The sequence below is a fragment of the Anser brachyrhynchus genome, assembly GCF_964034855.1.
Source record: "Anser brachyrhynchus genome assembly, chromosome: 1".
Taxonomy (NCBI): Eukaryota; Metazoa; Chordata; class Aves; order Anseriformes; family Anatidae; genus Anser; species Anser brachyrhynchus.
The window spans coordinates 31,013,852-31,032,201 of record NC_137694.1 but is presented as its reverse complement, the minus strand read 5'-3'; the positions used below and the strand labels follow the sequence as shown (position 1 = coordinate 31,032,201).

General features: G+C 41.3%; 1 protein-coding gene across 8 annotated transcripts in view; it reads right to left on the bottom strand.

Annotated features, from left to right (window-relative positions):
• Positions 1–17,204, bottom strand: part of NRCAM (neuronal cell adhesion molecule) — a 151,475-nt gene extending 134,271 nt beyond the window's left edge. For 6 of the 8 annotated variants that reach the window (XM_080569867.1, XM_080569887.1, XM_080569878.1 and 3 more), the window contains exon 1: positions 17,000–17,204. The gene's annotated coding sequence lies outside the window, so the exon portion shown is untranslated. The remainder of the gene's footprint in view (positions 1–16,999) is intronic. The other 2 variants (XM_080569891.1, XM_080569875.1) reach the window with 2 other exon arrangements.
• Positions 17,205–18,350: the final 1,146 nt, after the last annotated feature.

Sequence of the window (18,350 nt, the reverse complement as noted above, 5' to 3'; positions counted from 1 at the left end):
GAGCAGCTGGGGATGCAGTGGGAAGAGGGAAAGAATATAGAAGAACTTATGTTGTATGTATTTCCTGCCACTTCACTTTCTCCCGTGGATTATTTACCACAGGGAGCAGCTTCACTCATGTTAAACAAGTACACCAATGATGATAATCCAGCAAAGAGATGGACATGTTAATATCCATACTGCAGAGCCATGTAACTACTCACTCCCACTTTCAGTTTGTATTATAAAGCTTGTTTAAACATCTTAGATGGTCCTAAATCAGACAGGTTAAGAAGAAATGAACAGCTTGGTCTTACGATGGACCATGAGTTCCTAGGTGTAGTACAGCAAACACGAAGGGACACAGTCTGGTTAGCCTATATTGCACATAGGCATGAGACATTTCAGAACCATCACTTCAAAATACAACTTTAAGCACTTACTTTAATAGCACTCGTCACATAGTCTACTAAAAGAATTCTGTTTGCTTAAATGCCCTTAAAATAGTGCACAGAAAAGGTCTGTGGCTAGTGTGGGAGCATAGGGGGGACAGGAAGAAAAAAGCAGTTTCTTTTCATTTGGGAGGACTGAGTCACAGAAATACACCCGGCCACCACATGAACAATCCTGTTTCAATGGGAACACGCGCACTTCATTCTAACCTAAAGGAAGTGATCGCATCACTACTGCCTGAGGCAAGCTGACAAATGACTTCAGGGATTTCATTCTCCCATTCCAAACTTTTCTTCGTTTCAGCACTTCAGGACCACAATGAACACCATAAGCACAAGAAAATGTTACTCCCACTAGTCCCATACGTTCAAGAGCAGAGATGTGAAATCCATGCGAACCGCAGCTATGCCCTTGATCAGATTGTCATTTAAGAGCCAAGTGCACAATGTCTCCAGGACTAATTCCCATCCACATAAAACTGAGGGGTACAGAGAGCACTGAGCTTAGCAGGAAGCCATGGGCTTTCCCAGCTGCTTCCTTGGTATTTAAGGAACATCAACCTTCAAACTCCATTTTATTTTTATCTCTTTGAGGTATAACTTGTACGCAATCACTTAAAAGGGGCTTAAGATGCCCTGCAGCCCCCCCCCCCCCTTTTTTTTTTACCTGAAGTTATACCACCATAAAAACCCTCCAAGTCATCATCCCACTTCTCATCAGGGGTCAGAAATAAGGATGGTCTTCCTCTAGAGCTTATTGGTATCTATCTGAATGCCACCTAGAAATACCAGATTGAGAATGCTATGAAAATTTATCTTCTAAAAAGGCAGACCAAGTAGCTCTAGCATTCAAACTTCTCATGGTTTGTAGCATTTGGAAATCATATTTCTGTACTCCTAGAACAGACCTCCGCAGAAATGAAATCTAAGCCAATGGTAAAAGTACCTAGTTAATTGTAATAACCGATTTGAATACAAGTCACAATACAAGAAAACCTTTATTCTTTAAAATAGAGGGAATTCAGCAATAAAGCTTGCTAAATGCAAGCTTTTTTTTTTTATATACGCATGTGCATGTAATGTTTCACCACTTCTTAAATACTTTTTATCCCCTCTTCACTTCCCCTCTCTACTTTTCCTTCCATATACAGTAAATACACCTTGTCACACAAGAAATATTGTAAAATGTTTCCTCCCTGGGAAAATACCAGGTAAAGAAAAGGCTTGGAAGAAATCTTGATGCTCAAACTAGAAGATGTCAGCATATTTGAATGAAACTGAATAAAAGCCATAGTGAAACAAAAATTGAAACTTTTTTTTTTTAAAGAAAAAAGCAGGCTTCCAGTTAAATCTCTTGGTAGGGAACAGAGCCTGCTGTGTACATCAAAGATTTCAGCTTTCCAAAAGGAAACATTACCTTTGTAAGAGACTTTCTTTCTCCTGTCCATCTAACAGGGAGTGGCACATTTCAGGCATTCAGAGAATAAAGCAATGACAACAATGCAGAGTCACATGAAGCTATTCTGTGCCAGCTGTGTAAGCTTCCTGAAATTTCATTCACTAAAAGGTCAAGAACTTGCAGTACTGTATGTATGAGGCCTTTTATAAATTATTTGGAGTTCAACTGCTAGTAAGATTATCCTTGTGGTTCAGTACAAAACTAACACTTCGCTGATCTGATGTGCAACAAGACATTTTGTCTTCACGAGCTTCCTGTACAGCAGAACGTATAGGGTGTTTTGTGTCACTTTAGGAACAAAGTGGCTCGCTCCCTTAGGAAAAAAGTTAAGGGGTATGATGAAGAAAAGCAGTTTCCAGTTTTACCTAAGCAACTCTATTTAGGATCATTAAAAACAACTTAAGAAGCTATCCATCTTGAAAGGTACTGAAAGAATAAATCACTTCAGATTTGAAGTTCATAATTTAAAAGTAAAAGATGAGATGATCTAACCTGAAAATACCAAGGATTTGAAAAATGGTATTCTGCTATACCTAATCCTAAAGTGCTCGGTTATAAACAAATAAACATAACCCAACAAAACATAGCCTCTGGCTTAAAGACAACCCCGTATTAAAGCCATAGGTAATCTGTTTTACATAATGCTATTTCCATTTTGTAATCCTGTTAAAAATACTTGTGACATCAAATCAATGTCTTCTACTCACACATGCAACAACCAAAGCAGGAGCTGCACTCAAGCAGTAGAATTACTTTTGGCTTTTTCTTTATTTTATGAGAAGTCCTTCTGTAGCATTAGTGATAAAGATTAACAGTACTGTCCTATGAACTGAAGTTAAATTTTTTACTACAAATATAAAGTAGAGAACTATCACTTATACGATGAAATCAAACTAGAGCCTGATGTCCCATTTCGGTGAATTATTCACATCTGAAAATGATGGAAATGGTGTTCTTCCTTCCAATACCTCTGAAACACTTTTCCATTGAAGACAACAGACTTGCTCCAAAACAGATAGTCAATGTATCACTTCCGGAAGTCACCCAGCTTAAACCGTTGCCTCCTGCCCTGCTCAGCACTGGATCAAATTCACACCGAGACAGATCAAATATCCTAATGATTCCTTAATGCTTTTAATTAAATACAGATTCTTCATTGGACAGGAGCTGAAAGCAGATGCCTAAGGGAGAAGGATACCTTTATGACAGTACTCTCCCAGTCTTGGTCAACTGAAAGCTCAGAGGTTTGCTGCATTTTCTACTGCTTTATGCTACTGTTACACTGCCCTGATGAAATGCCAACATTTATATACCTTCGCTTTTTTTTTTTCCCCAGAAGCTTTTTCAAGTGGGCATCAAATCCTTTATCTTACTTTTACTATCAAATTGTGGTTTAAAACTATACTCTGCGTAGTGGGCAAGGTCTATGGAATTTAAGTTATAATTGTGGTAAAAGGGATGAAATTCAAGCTTGCATGGAGCCCTAGGTATCAGAACCGTGTCCCCATACATTCCAGCGCATTTGCTCACCAGTGAAGCCCAGGAGCTGCTCAGAGTCAGCCTGACCTGTGTGCTGCCCACCTTCACAGCGAGGACATGGGCTAATGCCTGTATGACCCTCCTGGTGGCAACTGGGGACAGCCCCGGAGTTTCCCCAGGCAGCTCCTGCTGTGCGCAGACCAACTGAGAGGCGTTACTGCTACGCCTAAACGCCCAGCTAGCGCCCCAGGCTGAGAATCCAACATTCCCAGAGACTCCCCGAGGCAGCCAAAACTGCTCCTGGTTACGCAGCAGTCCCCCGTACAGGAGCAAGAGAGCTGGGAAGTATTCCGTACAGAGCTTCACATAACCAACAGAAACAGGCCACGCGTGAGCAGCAGCAAATATTTCGTGTAGTCTCCCCTAATCCTGATGAAAGGGCTCCCATCACCATCCAGTAAAGGACCCCTGCACCTTGCTTGAAAGATTAGGTCCCCCAGATGAGCATTACCCTACACAGCAGGACCCAGCAACTTAGTTTTCCCACCTATGGACTAAACACACAGCTGTCTGACAGTGCAACAATATCAGGAAAGCCACTTGGAGACAAAGGATTACATTGTCTTTTTCAAGGAAAATGCTCAAGTCACTTCCCAGCATTTACAGTCACATTAAGCCTACATCATCGCCATCTGTATTGCTTCCCTAATGGTTTCCAGATTAACGTTTTGGCATAATACCTAAAAAGCACAGAATGGCCGAGGTTGGAAGGGACCTTTAAAGATCATCTAGTCCACCCCCCCTGCCAAGCAGGATCACCTAGAGCAAAATATTTGTTTTGTCAAAGTTGCACTGAACTAAATGACAGAAAGTGATCAAAAATCCAGTCCAATCTTCAGATTCATTCTTGTGGAACTACTTCCAATTTATGTATAAGGCAGACCAGAAAAAGGCCTTATGATTACATGAAAATGTCTTTAAGTAATGACACCAGATGGGGGGGGGGAACACACACATTTCTCTCTCTTTTTTTTTTTTTTTTTCCAAATACTTGAAGTTCATTGCATCACCAATGCTCCTGGCAAATATTTTAAAATGCTATCCAGGCAGTATTTCTCAAGCGAAGGCTGCATCTACCACTTACATTACAATTTCTCAGATCAGTCCAAGTCTAGCCAGCTTCACCACTCTCTTGCTTCAAGTAAAAAAAAAAAAAAAAAACACAACAGACAAGTCTGCTTTTTATTTTTATATACAAGGTTAAGTGATTCCAACAGTGTTCTTCAGATATGACCTTTATACTGTGGCTGTCTTGAATTACTAGTGATGGATTGCAGAATACCCTACAAGGGAGTTACACCTTGGGAGCCGCTGGGAGCCAAAGCTGACGTGCAACACAATCGTGTTGTGAAGTGTCATTCCCACCTTCTTTCCCCAAGCTTTAGCAGCACAGCTACTTCCCAATTATCCAAGGCAATAGGGGGTCAGATAATCTAGAAAAAAAACAGGGATAATACATGTACACATGTCTTACGCTACAGAAAAACATTCAGAGCGATGCCAAACAGGTCATACCGTTACACTGTTGACTATGAGCCAATGTCTTGAATAGTAGTGGTCTAAAAATCAGACAATACTGCATAAAAGTAATTAATCCACTCTCTGGCCTAAGCTTGCTCACAAGAAAGTCAGTTTGGGCATTTCCACACTTATAGCATGGTTAATACATAACCAGAAAAATGCTTATGTTCCCAAATCCAAATAAATCAACCCTAACAGAAGCCATACCTTGGAGAATAAACAGAAGTACATATAATGGAAAGCCTTTTATTTAAAGCTACGATGTGATGCTACTTCTAACCTTACAAATTGCAGGCGAAACATCAAAACCATTAGCAATTCTCAGGACATTTAACTGGATGTGTAAGAGAAGCTTTTTCCACCCCCACTCCAAAATGTAATGAAATAAAGTCAAAACTCATCACCCATCATCAGATTTTGTATCTGTTAACTTAATAATTTGATTACAGGCAGCAGAATGTCATTTGTTCACGATGATGATGATCAAGACAGCGAGGATAATCTGGCCATTCTCCAAACCGTATAATGGTGCCATCTCCCTAAGCCATCTGCGGGATGTTATGTTTTCTTTACAGTGTACTTGTTAGCTTCCCAGTACTGAAGCACTACTCAGACTTAAACTATCAGGGTATAAATACAATTCTTCCACTCCACGTCCTCAGTAAGGTTAAGGACCTAAAATCCAGCTTCTTTACTGCAAAGAAAACTTTTGACGAGTTAGGTACACTACATGTAATGCTTCTGAAAGTGGAGCATAACCACATGTTCCTTCAGAGTGTTTTTCAAACTCTGGTACAGAACAGTAGAACGACAACATGTGACAACATATTTAACAGAGCAAGCTTTTTAAAGAACATTAAAGCCAAGTGCTATAAAACTATACTGCATAGTACTTAATTGTATCTAGGAGCTGTAATCATAAATTATCATCTCATTGTGCCTGGTAGCGTACTAGACAGATAGCCATACAGAAATTTGCAAAATCATTTTATATGAAAACTGAAGCCATCATACAGCAAGCAAGGGTTTTGAAATATGTACTTCAAAGTCTGGCTGTCTAATTATATTTAAGTATGTAAGTCTTCTTAAAAGGAACCTTGAAGTTTTGTTTTACAGTTCTGTGCTTACTATTACACAATTGCACTCAAAGTAAGATTTACATACTAATTACTTGCCTATGCCAGAATAACAGGTAATTAAAACAAAAATCTATCTTCCGATGGTACAAACACGGATAAAGACGACATGGGAAATCAAAAATAATGCTCTTCTGGGTGCTACTTAGAGAATTGCAAGTGTTTCTTTCTCGACACTGCACAAGTCTTTGTCTGAGGATTACTGTTCAGAAACTGAATTACATTGCGAAGGTTGCGTTAAATTTTGTGTTCTCTCAATAAAGCAATGGATTTTTTTTTTCTAGTGATATTTAGCATTGGAAAGTTATCAATGGCTGCATTTTGATGGGTAATATTTAATATATTTTAATAAATATTGCTCTTTAATATAAGTTTCACATTCCAAGTCATATTTCAAGGCAAGGCCAACAGTATCAAATTAGTTCCCTTTTTACTAATTACCAAACTAAATGAATATTGAAACTGAGGGAAAAAAATCTAAATATAAACAGATAATTCATTAAGAAATGGAAATTCATAATTCCACTAATCTGAATTCTATTTTGAAAAATAAAAAATACTAGCTCAAAATAGTATATTAGTTCACCATAGTGACCACTGTAAGTTACTCCCCATAACCACAGAAAATACCCCTCACTACTGAAAGTAAATATTCAACACCTTCTGTAGACTGCTTTCAGAAACAGATGTCTCATTCCATCCTTTACCATCCAGGATAAGTCGGACACGATCTCAGGGATCAGCATTATTCTGCACCTTTCAAGAAACGTGTGCTTCTATTCAGTTGCTGTTCATTTCAGCATTGTCACAATTAAGGTCTTAAATATACATTACACTGAGTTTACAAGACAGACTGTTAAGAGCTTTTATACTTTGTAGCAAAGGTTGTTTTCCTCTTAGTAACCAATATTGTTTTTGTGATCTATTTAACTATTTTCATACATAATTAGGCAACTGAGTCTCATTTCAAGTTAATCATCTTTTCCTATTTGAATGCTAAAACAATGTGATTTTGCCCCTCAATCTGTGTCTGTAACGCACTATTTCCTCCCAATCTCCTTCAGTCTCAAGTTAATATCCATGATTCGTGGTATTTTCTCTAGTTCTGAGCTGTTTTTATCATATGCAGCCTTTTTCCAGTGGCACCTCAGAATAGAATACAACAGTCCAGCTCATGGAGAAATGAGCTCCTTCACCTTACACTACATCTTTCCTTGACTGCTCTTATCCCTTTCTCAAACCATTACCTTGAGACAGAAATCATCTACCATCAAAAACAGCTGTTCCTGCTGTCCCTTATCGACTAGTACTCCTCCATAACCTCTCTAAAGATCCTGGTTTTGCTGAACGAAGCCAGCTCGATGACACTGATATAGTTTACCATTGCATGACATCCAGCCCGATCAGATATGAGCGATGGTCACCCTACAGAACTACACAAAACCACTAGAATAACTGGCTTGGGAGACCAAGTAATGAGTTACAGCCCCAACCACCCAGCTTATTACTAGTATTCATCCCCACCTTCTCGGTCTTCATAACCTCTAAGGCTACTTCATGACCTCTTGGGCCTCTACAGCTGATGAGCTAAAGAAAGATGTGCCAGCTACACACCTGGTAGTTCCCATGTGCATGGTTGGCACACCATCTGGCACTCTGGCCTTATCTGAGGTGACTCTTCCACTCATACCACACAAACCACCGACAGCCAAAATAATACAAACCCGAGCTCCTAGCTGAAGAGCAGGAGCTCCAACAGTGAATGCCTTCTGTTGGCCTCCAATGACAGGTCAACAGAAACAACAGCACATATGCTCATAGGAGATAGACAGTACAAGGACTCATCTCCTCCTGTTAATAGCTATTTGCAAGTAACCAAATAGACCTATTGTCTTTGTTTTGTCCCCCCTCACTTCACTATTTTCCAAACCTTTTGTTTTCAGGACCTCTTTATCCTTATCTCCTCCATTCCAGTTCATGTCTTTATATTATCAGTCAAACTTGGAAACTACATATTAGTTTTTAATTAGAAAAACTTTCACAACTAAAATAATAGAAGGCCAGATATTTATTTACTTTAGCTTGCTGTGTGAAACTTCTGTCACAACAATGGTTAATTGTAATGGTTAGCTGTAGGTGTGTCTCTCAAAGTAAGGGGGGAAAAGAAACAGAAATCCTTGGCTGTTAGGATAGTATCTCAGTTTTGCAGATGAGAAAAAAAAAGTGTGTCTACGTTATGTAATTGACATAAAGACTAATCTTTCTACTAATGCTAACACTTGCATTAGTCCTGGCAACCACTTCCAGCAGATTACAACTATTGTGCATGTTGTCACCAACAATGTTCTGTCACTGCATTTAAGGGACAAAAAAAAAATTACCCCCTGTAGAGTTATCAAGTCACATAACTTTAACAATTTATTGAAAACCCAAATGCAAAAAGTCAACCAATTATTTGGAGCAACTCAGGTTTGCTTTTGGATGTTGCTAGGCTTCTAGTCTAAAGGCCAAAAGAAAAATAGAAGCTAGGACGCATTAGCCAAGTGAACTATGAAGATGCGAGTCTTATAAATCATGAATTCCAGTGATACTCTTGAGTGTTTGGTGCTGTCAATTCTGCTGGTACATTCCTCTGGATGCTGCGAGAAGCCAACTCCCATGTTTCAATGCCAAGCGGAGGAGAAAGTTGTGAAGAAGTACATAAAACTTCAGATCTAATCTGGGGAAAGCTAAAGTTTTGAGGATGATATCTGCAGACTATCTTAGGAAGAACCTTTCCAGAAATCCTGCTGTTAAGGGACATGTGAGTGCAGGAAGTGACAGTGGGGAAATCAGGAATCTGGGGCAGCATTTACAGCTATCTTGATGATGGTTCCTCTCATTGCTGGAGTGAAGCAAGACCCCAAAGAGCCAGGAAAGCTCTTAAGATTTGCTTCTGAAGAATACTGTGACTTTGAAATCATGGGATAAAGACCCTTGCTACTTTCCTTATAAAAACTGTCTAGATTTTAGAAGAAAATAATTCAGTGAAAAGGAACTATCACTGTAACTTGAGAATGCGCAAGGAGAGGTAAAGGCCAACATATGGCATGTTTTAATTAACCACCCGCATTCCTAGCAGGAAACCTATATGAAAATGACTGAACACCACTTTTCACTAAAAAGTACAGTTCAACATTCCTGAAAAAGGCTACCTTTATTGAAGTACTTAATCGTAGGCCTATGATGTTAATTTTTTTCCATAATACTCTCAGAAGCAAATTTACATGCTCTAAAGGACGTAAGTGCTGTTAATAATAGAAAAAAAAGGAGTAGGAGAACATGCAAATGCTAGGGGGATCTTTGTAATAACGTGAAGGTTAATTAAGACAGAATTAAATTATTCGTTAACTGCATGAAGAAAAAACTATCAAGAAAGGGATGGAATTTTCATTTTCAAATGAAGATGGACATGTTCCTGGAAAATGTACTTGAATTAAAGTTACTGGATTCAATGACATGACGAACTGTTCTTCTGGATTCCATTTCATAAATACACAGCCATGGGTCAGTTTTAAGCAGATGTATTTATTTTCATCTTATACTGACAAAGCGTAACATTATTTAACATTTATTATAGATGCATAGATCTTCCTATATTATTTATTCAGTCATTATTTGCCTTGTATTTTCATATGCAGTCTAAGGATTTGTTTTGTGCTCAAAACAATATGTCTGCCCTCTGGTGGTCAAGCTCACCTTCATAACTTCCCCAAATTTTCACTTTTTTCCCCCTCCCAAGTTACAAGTGCATTCTATACAATTGCCATATACAAAGTCTAACGGCTTGTTTAGCTTTTAGTCACCTTGGGCTTCTTTGCTTTCTAATTACGTAACTGCATGAAGTACAACTTTAACATGCAGAAAGCACATAACTTAAGGTGTTGGTTTATCAGCATCTAGAATCAAGTTTAGGCACCAACTTTTAAAACACAAACTACAGGGAAATGGAAAACTTACAAAGTTTCCCTGTAACAACACCTCAAATTTCAATTTTTACTGATATTGTATATTTGGTATTGTCTAGGAGATATTATACCCTGTAATCCAATGAAATGACAGCTATGAGACTCCAAGGTCCATAAATATGTGAAACATTTCTGACAGAAAAGATGGGATATTTAAAAGAGGATTTGCACATTAAGGTGTCAGAGTTACACTATATGCAATGTCACAGAAGTTTCTGTATCATGCAAGACCAACGTGGACAGAAACATTGTTAGGAATGACAATTCACTGCCTGTCACCTAGTCATTAACACTGCTCTTCTGACAGATACATTAATTCATGTGACAGAGGAGCAGTCATGAAAATTCCTCGTTTACATATTATATATCCAGCAAAAGCTTAGTGAAGACCTTTTACCCAGCTCTAAACCTTTGTCTTCACAGAAGCAGTAAGTGGGATTCTCTCTCCCTCTTTATTCAACAACACCTTTAACGGCACGAGATAAGGTAAAAACCACACATACAGTCTTCAAGAAAATTCGAAATACATTTTGTATGGAGAACACAAACCACTGAAATTAGTTTTGTTTGTTGTTTTAGGCACCGAACCAAAAATCTACTCATGAGCAGACAAAAGCAAGTCAAACAATAGATAAGGCACAACCAATTCCGATGTGAAGAGCAGGTTCCTTCACACACCACCAAACATCCTTATGATATTACTTGGACTGGGTTGTTGTAGGAGTGGTAATTTGTCCTCAACAGCTCCTACAATCCAAACCAAACCTATGCTAGTGCAAATGCCATATTATTTTTGCCTAGTAAGTGACCATGGATTCTCTGCAACTACCCCAAGAACATGTTCTCCCCCTTCTACCTTCATTGCCAAGACATGCCCAATCTTTCGGGGTCTCTGAACTTCAGTTTAGACCAATAATAATTTAGTAGGGTGGTACACAGAAGCAGGAATCTTTTACCTCAGACAAGAACTCCATATCCTGTCCAACCTGACAGATGACAACGCTCTGGTCTTCATGACTTACAAACCTGATCACTGCAATACTGAAATGGTTCCCCACACACCCCAGAGAAAGCCACAACTACCTCAAAATGGGATAACCGCAAGGCTATGCAACACATCATGGTGCAGACACTGGCACTAGTTTCCTGCCCTGGCTTTTAGTTTTACTCAGAACTTAATATACAATCTGTAACTATGCTGCTATTTTTCCCTGAACTGATTTAGCAACAGCAAACAAACCTAATCACACTGGAACCATTAAGTTATTGGTAACTGAAAAAGGCTCACCATCCATAGCAAAAACAACTCATCACAGCAGCTGGACCCAGAACACAATTACTACTCCAAGACACAAGAAGGACAATAAGTCTCAGTTTATCCCATGCTACATGTAATATTATTATTATCATCTCCATTTTTGTTATTTTCTCTTTTAATGTAGATCTCCCTTGCTGGAAACTCAAGTCCTATAAAATTTTTAAAGAAAGGAAAAGGAATATATATCTCCCTTTTCTGAGCTTCTGTAAAAAAAAAAAAATACCATCAGAACAGATTAAAAGCTAGTAAAATAGTTAGCACAGCCTCATCTCATCTCACCTCACCCAAGGCAAGAAACAGATTTTGGTAGTATGTGGCCATGCAACAAAATTACCAAATTCATCCAAGCTAAGAAGAAAAAAGATCTCTTCCATTTTCACAAGAAGAACAGCAACTCAAGGGGGTTAAACTTCTTGCATTCAGTTCATCCAGAGACCATAGCACTGGTCTACAAGCGAGGAGGCTGAGAGGAAGAGCCCACAGATATCGCCTTACTCAAAGTGGCTCTGACCAAGTCACTGGACCTCATTATCCCACCCAAAGAGTAGCCCATGCCAAGCCCACCTCTCCCTTATATCCCTTGAAAATTGTGATGAGGAACGCACATCAGATACCTCCTGTATTTTCCTTGAGATGTGAACAGCAGCAGGGTAAGCAACCCCACTTTTTAGTCCTTCTACCTCTCGAAGCAGAGAAGATTGTCTGTCCTGCTACAAAGGGAAACTTACGGTGTATGAGCCTACTGGTGAAATTAACTTGATCAATCTTGCATTTATAAATATTCTTGAAAAGCCCTTTTAGTAAGTGACAGAAAATATGGCATACTTAATGCTTTCTTTCAAAATGCTTGATTTGATATATTCTAGAAAAAAAAATCACCAATACTAAGAAAAAAAAAAATCTTAGTTTTCTTCTGTTCCCTTCAAGCACTTGATTTCCCTGCTTTTGACATGTTCTTCAAAATGCTTCCCTCCCTCCGGATTGTTTGCACTTCCCACCTCACACCTAGGAGCTATCCCCTGCTTCATCCCACACGCTTTTGTGCGCAAGTTGTACGCACGTCCCCTAGCTATTCTGCTGCTGTCTTTCCTTTAAGACTTCCAGGTTGGTCTACTCCATGGTGTTATTCTCCATCTGCAGAATTGTTCCCCAAACACAGGTGTCGTACAACAGTTGGCTTTTGCACCAACTCTCTGCGACGCCTTTGCATACACACGCACAGAGCCCCAGAGGTTCATGGCACTGAAAGAGCAACTCCTTTATATGAGCTCTCAGAATGAAGATGGACAAATGCAGCAACACTGAGAACAGCAGAAGGGAAGTTAGAGGTGAGACTTATAGTTCAGAAAGACAAAAAATATCCGTACTCATATAAAAACTCGCAGCTCCACACTGAGGTAACAGCCTGTAAAGGACCGTGGCATGTTAATACTTGGGTGGCTGTCCAGGAAAGCTTAATTAGTGGCCAAAGACCACCTCACACCCTCCAGGAAGTCATGGATCATTCCCTTTTCCTCAACCAAGTTGTTAAACAGTAGCAATTACACATTTCAAGCCCCTGGAAATTAAAAGGCCGTATGTACCTAATGGGGCAGACTAAGTGCTGGGGACACCCACGTTCCCACTAGGCGTCATCCAAAGTCAGCAGTCTCACACACAAGGATTTACAGAATTTGGAGACTACATCAATACTAATTCTGTCTGCTCTAATTGAAAATTTAGACAGCCAGCTCCTTTCTAATGTGTCTGTTCTTTAAAGTTATCACGTCCTTATAAGTTGAACTGGCCCTTTTTCCTTGCTTGGCTATTTTCGCGCATCTGAGATGCTCTGCATGAAATGCTGCTTTTTATATAAAGTTTCGTTGCTTAAAGTAGAATGGGAGTACTGTGAGCTCTTACAGAAACATTTTATAATTCAAGCTGTTATGCTTCCATACTGAAAAGTTAACAAGGGGAAAGCTGTAATCGCATTATGAATCGAGCCGTTTCAAAACCGAAACAGTGTAGGAAAACAGTGTATTCACAAAATGAATAGTAAGATACATTTATCCTGATTCATACCACAAAACAAAAAAAAAAAATTGAAAGCCTCTTACAACAGTTAATAGAGGATCCAGATGAACATTTCTGTATTTATTCAACATTTACTAGAAGGGAGAAGCTAGAGAGCAATCCAGAGAAGTATTTGCAATGCAATTAGGCTAGACAAGCAAGCCTGAATGTATGCCAGCTGCAGGGGCCTGCCCTTAACTCACAATCAAATGTCTAGTGTGTTGCACACTGTCTAGCATCAGCGTCTCCGATATTAGAAGTCTCATCAGATATGGACTTGTTTACCGAACATCTCAATCGGGCTCTGAGCACATACCTAGCTGCACCTTCTACCAGTCCATACGCCAGTCCATCACCGTCTGTCACTCTCAGCTTCCACAGATAGCAAAATTTCCGTTCAAACAAGCGCGTTCGGCTCTCAAACTAAGCTATCATTCACATTTCAATATGAGACTTGAATTCCTTTTCAGTATTCTTCAACTTTGACCCAGCTCTACCCCCTCCTTCACTGAAAAGGGCAAAGACAACAGCCCAGCAAGTGGGACAGGCAAAACAGACCTCCTTTGTTCACTTTTTTCCTTCCAGTTTTCTATTGAGGTAAATAACTGAAAGCTCAGCCAGCCTTCAGTAGCTCAGAAGAAAGCAATATAGCCAGCTTGCAACTATGTTTTCTTGCTTAACGGGCACTATGACAAAACTTAGGGCTCATCACGTTAACCTTATTAAGGAAGATGAACTCTTCTGAATATTGTCTGTTAAGTAAAAATATTAAGGGAATTCGGAAAATGCATGAAGTTACAGTATCTTTAATACTAAACTGAATAGGCAATAAACATACATACTAATTTAAAATGCAACAAATTATCACTGCGGAGAAAGTATAACTGAATTTTTTGAATGCTATCAGCCCACTCAGGAAGGCGAAATCAAATTCATTGCATATTGCCCAGCAGACAACCTCCTACATCATTCCCTCAGCTTACATTACTGAGATGTACTGTCTCTGTATGGCTTCCCATTTTACCAGCTCTCTTCATGAAGCATAACAGAATTAACATACTCAGTGAAAATTGAATAGCACATTCAGTTTATCGTACTCTTCAGATATAATGGAAGCTAAATAATTACAGTTCAAGGTGATTTGGGACAACTGAATAAAACTAGAGAGAACAGCAATTCTACAGCTGCAAATTACAGATTTGTTTTTTAGGCTGACTGAACCATCTGAGCCGTGCAGCACTCTGTTAACAAAATCTCAAACCCTGAATATACTCAGTATGTTTTATATCCAGATACTATGGAGATGCATTTCACTAGAGCAAAAAAGAATGGGGAGAGTCGTATTACATTTTCCTGACTTGAAATCGGAATCCTCAAACCAATAAAAGCCATCAATTAGAGCCACGCTTCATTAACTCCAAGAAACCGTAATTCAGTTACTAATGCTTCTGCCGTCACCTTTTTGAGCAGCAGAGAGAGAGACCAGAGCACAAGAAGCTATTAGTAGATATGAGTAAATATCCAATGGATTTGTAATTTCGTTTCATGCCTGACAATAAAGCCCATTTTAGGAAGTTGGATTTACATGTTAGAGTTCTTCTTCGCAAATAAGCTCTGTGGTATATGTGATAAATATTATGCTTTTGGTGAGAAGATGAGGAATGATAACTAAGGATCAGATTCCGGTGATCTCATTCACCTTAACCATTATTACTTCTGAGTATTTTCACCGTGACCAATAAGACTAATTACAGAACTGAGACACTAATACAAGTAAAATTAATTGTGGATTTATTCTGTGAGTTGTGAAGAGGGTTTTAGTTCCATCATTAAGACCAGCTGGTACACACAGACACATCATCTAATACTGACACACAGCTGTACGGTTTTCCTTGAGCTAAATCTCCTTTGCACAATCCAGAACACACATTCATTCAATGGATGCTGAGTTCTGTCAATATCAAGCCATTTGCTGGTGTTTTTTTTTGTTGTTGTTGTTGTTTGGTTTTACATTCAGTATTCTCAGAACATACTTTCCCACCTCTACACTGATACAGTCTGACAACTAATTTTAAACACCCAGGAGAATTTCAATGTGCTTTTAAATTCAGATAAACGACTTCTCCACAGACTTTGTTAGCAAGCTCTTTAGCAACTCTGGTGCCTTGCTTTGCAGTTCATGTTAAAAAACAGCCATCGCCTAAAGAAACGCCTGAAGTGTATACATACAAGAGTTATCAAACAGATGAGACAAATACTGAAAATATACAGCTTTGTGACTTGCAGGTCCTTTGAGTTGGTGTATAACACTGTAGTTTCTCTTTCCAGCTGACATCCTTTGCCAAAAATACCTGCAAGATGCACGTTTTAGCACAAACACTGCTCTAAAACTCAACCTGAAACCCAGATGCCTTCTGACGCTGCACAGCGACCCACTCCACACACAGCCCCATACAATGATAAGCCTTGCACTATGACATTGATCATGCTAAATCGCGGAAGACATTGAAATGATAAATATTGCACCTGTTAGAGTCAATGAAGTGCTTTTTTCAGGTTTCATCCACATTTCCCATAGCATACCTAATCATTAAGAATCAGAATGTACTTTAATACTCAGAAACACCGAAACAAACAGACAGGGAACATTAAAGACAAAAGGAAACCCCATCAGTTAATACCGGCTTCTTGACCGGGAAGGAGGTTGGGCTGAACAAAGAGCGAGGAGGTGGACATTTGGGAATAGAGGAACTCCTTACCATGATCTGCAGACCCCACTGTAGGGTTACAGATCGCATTTCCCATTATTTTATCTAGCTAAATGCCAGCTAAGGAACAGCACTCCTTTTGCAAGGTGTCTGCACAGAACAGCGCTAGTGACGGGGCTGAAGCACGCCCCTCGTGAACTTCACACATTAAACACCTCGGCACCAGGTAGCGTTCACACCCGGGTTTAGAGGCACTTCGGCCTCGGAAACTGACGCACCCACCCCAAAAGTTTACCCTGTTGGGGCTTTTCGAGCGAAAAACCGAGGGGCATTCTCAGCTCGGGCTCTCGTTGCCATTTTCTGCGCCGGTTCGCAGCGGGCGGCGGCAGCGCAGCCCCCGGCCCCTCGCCTCCCCCCGGCTCGCCGCAGCCAGGTGCGGGGCCGCGCACAGGCGCGGGGGCGAGCCCGGGCGGCCGCTGCGGCTCCGCTTCAGCACAGACAGCTCCCGGCCGGCGGCCGTGCGCGAAATGGCGACCTGCCGGCACCGGGGCGCGGCGGCACGGCACGGCACGGCACGGGATGGACCCAGCGGGGGGACGATGCCGGCGCCCCTCCGCGACGCGATGGGCTGCGGCCACCCGCACCTGCGGCCACCAACAAAGCCCCGCGGCCACCGCCGCCGCCACGTCCCCGCCAGGTGCCTCCCTCCCCGCGGGCACCCCCCGGCTCCGTCCCCGCCGCAGCGCCGGGCGAGGCGGCGGCACCCCCGGCAGCTCCCTCGCCCGCCGTCGGTTCCCCGACCGTCGGGACGGGCAGCCCAGTACTCACGGGAAGCCGCTGCCCCTCCTCACGGGGACAGGAGTCCAGCGAGACCTCCTCCTCCTCCTCCTCCGGCTGCCCGGCGAGAAGAGCGGCGGTGGCAGCGGCAGCAGGCGCGCTCCCGCGCCTATCACCTCCCCGCGCCCCCGCCCCCGCCGTACCGCGGGGCGCGCTCCCGCGGAGGGAGGGGGGAGGAGCGCGCTTGCGCGTGGCGGGGGCGGGGCCGCGGCGGGGCTGGCCGCGGAGCGGGTCCCTCGCACCTGAGGCGGCGGGCGGCGGCCGCCATCTTGGGCACCGGCTGCCCAAGTGTGGGTGGCGGTGGGGCCGTGGTGTTGGTGACCATTGTTGTAGCCCGGCAGTGCCCCTCTGAAGGGGCTGTTTTAGCTAGTTCCCAAACTAAAGAATATAAATTATCGTTTGATGCTCAAGAACTGCCCTCTCGGACTGGGTAGCGCTGCCCCATGTGCGTTTTGCAGGGTTCCTGCAGGAATGTGGGCACCTGGGTGCAGTCGGTTAAGGAGAAGCTGTGTGAGGCTGCTTGGAGATGAGTCTCGGATGGTGACGGTTCCATGTCAGCCTTCCCTTGGCCAAGCATTACACACCTACACCTTGGCTTCCCCTTCACATCCTGCCCTTCATTTCATGTGCAAAGTCAGACAGCTTTTAAATACCGCTCTGAGGCTTCTGTAGGCTCAGTGCTGCTCGAAATTAATCAAAGTCTGCATTTAACACCTAAATGTGATTATCTGCCACTGGTGGACTTGCTATCAGCCACTTTAGGGGTACTCTTTTGTGCAAGGTGGCGACTTTGATAGCATTTAATTCTTTATTATGCGCTCCGGGAAGCAGCCCTCAAGGTGAACTCTGCGGTGATAACTTAATAGTGCGAAACGCAATGCCCCAGCTAAGCAAAAAGCCCATATCCCACATCTCCACAGAAACCCAGTTTTGACTCTGGCAAGTTAAAGCTGAACAGCTGACCTACTGGAAAACAACACTCTAGATGAATAACAGATTCTATAAATGATATAGCACATGCATATAAATATCCAAGGGATAAACAGTAACTCAGGCACTACTGCTTCAGACTGTGGAGATATTCAAGCTCCTATCAATCTGATGCCAGGATATTATTGTTTGAGACCTGAATATGTAAAGAAGATTAGATGGATGTGAAGAAAATCCTTTTTATAAAGAGAAGGAAGTAAGTGCTTGAATTTACTGTCTAGCCCTAAATGTTCTTTATTTTTGTTTGCTTACATTTATTCTTACTGTCAAGTTCTCATATTTGCAACTAATTTATTCAACCTTAAATACAAAAACAAACAAACAAAAAAACTATGGTTTAAGTAAACATTAT